Source organism: Bubalus kerabau, chromosome 16 (genome assembly GCF_029407905.1).
Source record: "Bubalus kerabau isolate K-KA32 ecotype Philippines breed swamp buffalo chromosome 16, PCC_UOA_SB_1v2, whole genome shotgun sequence".
In the NCBI taxonomy this organism is placed as follows: Eukaryota; Metazoa; Chordata; class Mammalia; order Artiodactyla; family Bovidae; genus Bubalus; species Bubalus kerabau.
In genome coordinates, this window is record NC_073639.1 from 51,289,286 (window position 1) to 51,296,239 (window position 6,954).

Genomic DNA, 6,954 nt, shown 5'->3' on the forward strand with positions numbered 1-6,954 from the left:
TAACTGTCTTCTGTTCACAAGCATGTAGACCCCAGACTTGTTAGAACCAGAAGGTTGATGACGCTGATTCCAGAGTATATCACAACCAACCAATCAGAAGAATATTAACGAGCTGACCACACCCTCTTTGAACCATTACTATAAAATTCCTCATTCCCCCTCCAGGTGGGGGCATTAGCCCCCTGTGGCCTCCTTTGTCTGGCAAAGCAACAAAGCTATTCATTTCCACTTTATCCAAAATTCTGTGTCCAGGTTTTAATTCAGCATTGGGGTTGAATTTGGCTTCAGGCTGAGGCCAGAGGACACTTCATCTTATGGTTCCCAGAAAGACATGAGATAATTATGAGTGGTATTAGGACCACCATTCAGGCTCCCACAGCTTGACCTGATTTAGTCCTAATACACTCTTTCCCCACTTCCTGTCTATCTTAGTGTCTCCGTGGTCTAGATCCCCATCAGTTTATTCCAGGCATAAGAGGGAAAATGCTGTGGATGAGAACCTCATTGTAGAACATTCCTTCTCAGGCCCTGGGATTTTTCCTTTGCAGGTGTCTCACTCACTGTACCTTTAATTTGTGGCAGTTCAGCCTCTACTCACTTTGGGAAATAGCACCCTGATTTCTCCATTGGGAAATAATCAGTGTCACATGGGTTGCCCAGCGGGTTGCTAACTCAGACGACCTACTCTTTCCGAGTGCATTGGGGGATGTCTCGAGTTCCTTCCCTGGACTTCAGATCATGAATACTGAGAGGGACTGGAACCAATGAATGCTTCCAGAAAGACCTTGGAAAGATAACCAAATACCTTTTTTTTTTTTTTTAATGGAATGCTTGATGAATTTGCTTGTCATCCTTGTGCAAGAGCCATGCTAATCTTCTCTGTATCATTCCAGCTTAGTATACGTGCTGTCAAAGCGAGCATGATAACCAAATACTTTTATTCGTTTATTTATCCTATTGTCTCAGGTCTTAGTTGCAGCACACAAGATTGTTGATCTCCATTTGTGGGGTGTGGGATCTTTAGTTGCAGCATGTGAACTCTTAGTTTGTGGCATGTGAGATCTAGTTCCCTGACCGGGGATCAGACGCAGGCCCCCTGCATTGAGAATGCAGAGTCTTAGCCCCTGGACCACCAGGGAAGTCCCATCCAAATACTTTCTGCCACCAGGAACTCCAGTGGTGACCGCTGCAAGGTGTGCCTTCCATGTTTCCTGCTGATTCTGAGCATCACGTAACTCCTAGTATCTGTCCTCAGAGCCTGGTGGCCAGCACAGCCTTGGTCACCGCCATTCGGAGGAGGTGGGCTAACTGAGCAGGAATCAGAAGAAGACCACCTTAGGAGGGGGTCTTGTCAAGCTTCCAGGTGTTGAAGGGGTCACTGAGAACCATGAGCCAAACTGACAGCAAGGCTAATGATAATGTAATGAGCAAGATTAGTCATGTCCAGCTCTTTGCAACCCCATGGAATAGTCCATGGAATTCACCAAGTCAGAGTGGTTAGCTGTTCCCTTCTCCAGGGGATCTTCCCAACCCAGGGATCGAACCCAGGTCTCCCGCATTGCAGGCAGATTCTTTACCAGCTGAGCCACCAGGGAAGCCCTGCAATAGTGCAAGCAAGAGGAAAAGATAAACACTGAAATGTTCCAGCTCTCAATGTTTTTTATTTCCCTACCAAACTGCAGGGCTTCTCCAGTGGCTCAGCGGTAAAGAATATGCCTGCAATACAGGAGACCTGGGTTCGATCCCTGTGTCGGGAAGATCCCCTGGAGGAGGAAATGGCAACCCACTCCTCTATTCTTGCCTGGAGAATCCCATGGACAGATGAGCTTGGGAGCCTGCAGTCCATAGGATTGCACAGAGTCAGGCACAACTGAAGCGACAGAGCATACATGCACAGAACTGCAATGAGATGAGGGTCAGTTAGATGAGCTCAGTGCTAAGAAGACCCCCACAAAAGGCTCTGGATTGGAGTGAGGGGATGAGGAGGGGCAGGAGAGGAAGGGCTGGGGGTGGGAAAGTAGAGGGTCAGAGCAGACAAAAGTGCCCCAGCCAAGGGCCTCCTAAAAGGCCTCCACACGCAGATGCCTGCACTAGGAAGGTAGATGTCACCTGGGCATGGCCGGCCCAGGGGACCTGAGTCCTTGATGGAAATCCTTTCAGAAAACTCAGAAAGGCTGTTCTTGGCTGTTTACCAAATCTGGTGTGGAGAGGGCAGCATCCCCTGTGGGCCTGTCTGTCAAAGCCTTACAATGACTTGTGATGGACCTGAAAGATCACACGTAGGGTTTTGGCTGGAGCTGGCCTTGCAGGTCTCAGGTTCTGAAGGCCCAGGTGTGTCCTTCAGAGCTGCTCTTCAGGAATAAACAGCAGAGGTACATTCCCACAAAAAGACAGGTCCTTTCAGGCCTTTCTCTTAAATGGTTCCGTTTAGGCAAGTTCATGTGCCCGAAGCACAGTGATGCCAAGCAAACTGAAATGCTGGAGTTTGGAGCAGAGAAAGGCTTATTACAGGGCCATGCAAGGAGATGGGTGTCCCAGGCCTTAAAAAGCCTCAAGCTCCCCGAAGCAAAACACTTTTAAAGGCAAGGTGTGGGGGAGGGGGGTGGTCATAGGGTCTGTGATGGGCTTGTGCATGATTCTCTGATTGGCTGATGGTAGGGTAACAGTGCAGTGTCACAGGGGTTAACATTATCAGTCCTTAGGCGCAGGGGGCCTGGGGCTCTGTGCTCAAGGTCATCAAGTGGTTGATATCCATGTGGTAGGGGGGATTTTCACATCTGCAAAACAATTCAGGAAATGTGCATCAGAAACTATTACTTAGTTAATTCTGAGAGGAGATAAAGTGGAGGATATGGCGGAAGTCTTGCCCCCCACCCCTGCCTCAAAGGCCCCATGGGGTCCTATGCTCGGTTGCATTTTCTTCCTGCACTTTGAGTCTTCTAGTGTAAAGTACACAGAGGTGGTTTGGGTGGGTGGGTGTGTTGCCAGCATTGGGATCCACACGGGTATAAATAATGTCCTACAAGCAGCTCCAAAGAGCTGTTAACAAGTCAGAGAAGGTGGATTTCAGGGGACAGAGGGCTGTAAGCAAGATCTCAGACACCTGAGCATGGAGCCACCTCCACCATCTCCCGTCTTTGTCACAGAGCTCAAGATTTGGATTCGGGAAAGAGAAGATCTGATGCATTTAGCCTGGGTCACAGGCCTACAGAGGCCACATGCAACCAGGGCCTGGGGGTGGGGTTTGGTTCTCCCAAGGAGAACAGGTGCGGCTCCCAGAGCAGGTGGAACAATGCCAGATGGACACACAACAGCTGGCCACTCAGGTCCTTCTCCTGCTGGTCCCACATGGTCTGAACTGAAGTTTCCAGATTTTTGGATCTGAATCTCTTCACTTGCAGTCAGTCTCCTTTGGGGAGAAGATGGTTAAAATATGTTCACATTTTGATGTTGAGGGCAATAATATACAACTATAGGGTTCTTATGTATCATGAGTTTCATTCTCATTTATTCAGAAAGAGCACTGTTCTTATCAGCAACAGTGCAAAGCCGCTGGGATGGGCTGAACTGTGCACTCCTCCCCAAGTTCATCTGTACATCTCAGTACCTGAGAATGTGACTGTATTTGGAGATAGAGGGTCTTTATAAAGGTAATTAAGGGAAAATGAGGCCTTCCCAGATGGCGCTAGTGGTAAAGAACCTGTCTGCCAATATAGGAGACATAAGAGACACGGATTCAGTCCCTGGGTGGGGAAGATCCCCTGGAGGAGGGCACGGCAACCCACTCCACTCTTCTTGTCTGGAGACTCACATGGACAGAGGAGCCTGGTGGGCTACAGTCCACAGGGTCGCAAAGAGGCAGATACAACTGAAGCATCTTAGCACGTACACATGCAAGGTAAAATGAGGTCATATGAGTGGTCCAATCCTATATAGCTGGTGTCCTATAAGAGGAAGAAATTTTTTGTTGTTGTTGGAGTATAGCTGCTTTACAATGTTGTGTTAGTTTCTGCTGTAGAGTAAGGTGAATCAGCCACATGTATACATACATCCCCTCTTCCTTGGATTTCCTTCCCATTTGGGTCACCACAAGGCACTGGTAGAGAAGAGGAGAGAAGAGTAGAGAAGAGGAGAAAATTTGGACGCAGACACACAGATGGAACACCATCAGAACACGTGGAGAAGATGGCCAGCTGAGGAGAGTGGTCTCAAATCAATTCTGTTGACACCTGGATCTTGGACCTAGAGCCTCTGGCAATGTGAGAAAATTAATTTCTTGTGTTATTTTGTTATGGCAGCCCTGACAAACTAATACAGTCCCTGTAATTCCTGTCTGAGAAAAGACAGTGCGTCCTATTATAGAAGTTTGGGGAACTTTCACATGTATTAAAGGTTATTTTTGTTTGTTTTTCAGAAGTTCTCTCTTTTTTAACTCTAGCAAGCAGGCAGACCGGTTGCTTTTTGAACCTGTATGTAAGATTAATTGTCCAGAAAATTTTGTGAATTAATTGCTTACATCATTAAAAGGTCAGTAGGAAACAGGTGATGCTTTTTTAAAAAGGTGGTTTGCTGTGCAGGTTTCATTGGCTGCTCTGGTGTTTCACTGAGCTCAGAGTTGCAGAAGTGCAAACAGAAGTTCAGTGACACTGACAAGCTACCATGTAAGAGCCAGAACTAATGATACCTATTATAAATTAATTTATATGTATGAGTAATATATATATAATCATATCAATCCTATTATTATCTAGTACAGCATATTATAATTATTTATAATATAAATAGTTTATTCTCCAATAATTATGTAGTATATTAATATATACAATAATATATATTATAATATAATTAATACATATAATTAATTTTTGACTTCTTATTTTTTAGAGATTAAGAACTTTGCAGAAGCAATGGTGAAATTTTCCACTTTCACACTCTTTTGAGGTACAGGAAGTCATTTTGATTTGGCTTTCTGGACCCCTAAAAATGTCAGTCAACCACAACCCCCAATTTCCCTTCTATCAGTTTTAGCATGAGTGGTCCAGGCAACCAAACACAGCATCCTCCAAATGAGTTGATTGGCTCAAGCACAAGCAGGTGACCTAAGCAGGTCCAATCAGAACGAAGCTCAGGGCTTTGTAAGATCCACTGAAAAAGAAGATTGCTGGTTACCCTAACTTGAATTTGGGAGGATGTGGGCTGACACTCCTGCAACCATTGTGCCACCAGGAGGAGAGAGCATGGCAGACAGTGGTGTTTGCATCAAAGTACAGCTGAAAGGGAGAGAGAGAAATCAGATTTCTATGTCATCCTTTGAACTCAGATTAAGCCATATGTAAAGCCAGATATGAGCCTTTCTAGTTACATGGTTCTAATAAATTTTTTTCCTTCTGCCTACTTGGGTTGGGTTGTAAAAGTTTGATTTCTTAGTGAGACATCAAATGGGCAAAGATTGATGGATGGCTTGAACTATCTGTTTGATATGAAGGAAAAAAGGTGGTCCATTTATTGGTTGAATGCCTTTTGTGTTAATTATTGATAGAATTGCCATATGACGCAGCAATCCCACTGCTGGGCATACACACTGAGGAAACCAGAATTGAAAGAGACACGTGTACCCCAATGTTCATCATAGCACTGTTTATAATAGCCAGGACATGGAAGCAACCTAGATGTCCATCAGCAGATGAATGGATAAGAAAGCTGTGGCACATATACACAATGGAGTATTACTCAGCCATTAAAAAGAATACATTTGAATCAGTTCTAATGAGGTGGATGAAACTGGAGCCTATTATACAGAGTGAAGTAAGCCAGAAAGAAAAACACCAATACAGTATGCTGCTGCTGCTGCTAAGTCGCTTCAGTCGTGTCTGACTCTGTGCGACCGCATAGATGGCAGCCCATCAGGCTCCCCCGACCCTGGGATTCTCCAGGCAAGAACACTGGAGTGGGTTCCCATTTCCTTCTCCAATGCATGAAAGTGAAAAGTGAAAGTGAAGTCGCTCAGTCGTGTCCGACTCTTCGAGACCCCACGGACTGCAGCCCACCAGGCTCCTCCGTCCATGGGATTTTCCAGGCAACAGTACTGGAGTGGGGTGCCATTGCCTTCTCCCCAATACAGTATACTAACGCATATATATGGAATTTAGAAAGATGGTAACAATAACCTTGTATGTGAGACATCAAAAGAGACACAGATGTCTAGAACAGTCTTTTGGACTCTATGGGAGAGGGAGAGGTGGGATGACTTGGGAGAATGGCATTGAAACATGTATAATATCATATGAGAAACGAATTGCCAGTCCAGGTTCGAAGCATGATACAGAATGCTCAGGGCTGGTGCACTGGGATGACCCAGAGGGATGGTATGGGGAGGGAGGTGGGAGGGGTTTCAGGATGGGGAACATGTGTACACCCGTGGCGGATTCATGTTGATGTATGGCAAAATCAATACAATATTGTAATTAGCCTCCAATTAAAATAAATAAATTTATATATATAAAAAAGAACTTTGACCACCTGCAGTCTTGCCCTTTGAGTTCACCTAGATGTAAGTGCTGGTGTCACTGTGCTTGAGGCAGACGTTGATTTGTGCAGAGAGCGAAAAGACCGAGTCCTAAGGCAACAAGACACGGTTTGCTTTCACCTTAACTGGTAACCGACAATAAGGTTTGTCTGTTGGAATTTTTTAGATCATAGGTTCAATTTCAGTAGTTGGGATCGGTCTGTTTGTGTTTTCTGTTTCTTTCTGGTCGGGTCTTGGGAGACTGTACCTTTCTAAGAATTTGCTCATCTCTACTAGGCTGTTCATTTTATTGGCATACTGTTGCTTGTAGTAGTCTCTTATGATCTTTTGTATTTTTGTGGTGTCAGTTGTAACTTCTCCTTTTTCATTTCTAGTTTTATTGATTTGAGCTCTCTCCCTTTGTGTCCTGATGAGTTGGCTAAAGGTTT

At 45.2% G+C, this 6,954-nt stretch overlaps 1 non-coding gene across 1 annotated transcript; it reads right to left on the bottom strand.

Annotated features, from left to right (window-relative positions):
- Positions 1-816: 816 nt before the first annotated feature.
- LOC129630479 (U6 spliceosomal RNA) lies at positions 817-922 on the bottom strand. Its single transcript, XR_008703732.1, has one exon. It is a non-coding gene; the product is annotated as a U6 spliceosomal RNA (small nuclear RNA).
- Positions 923-6,954: the final 6,032 nt, after the last annotated feature.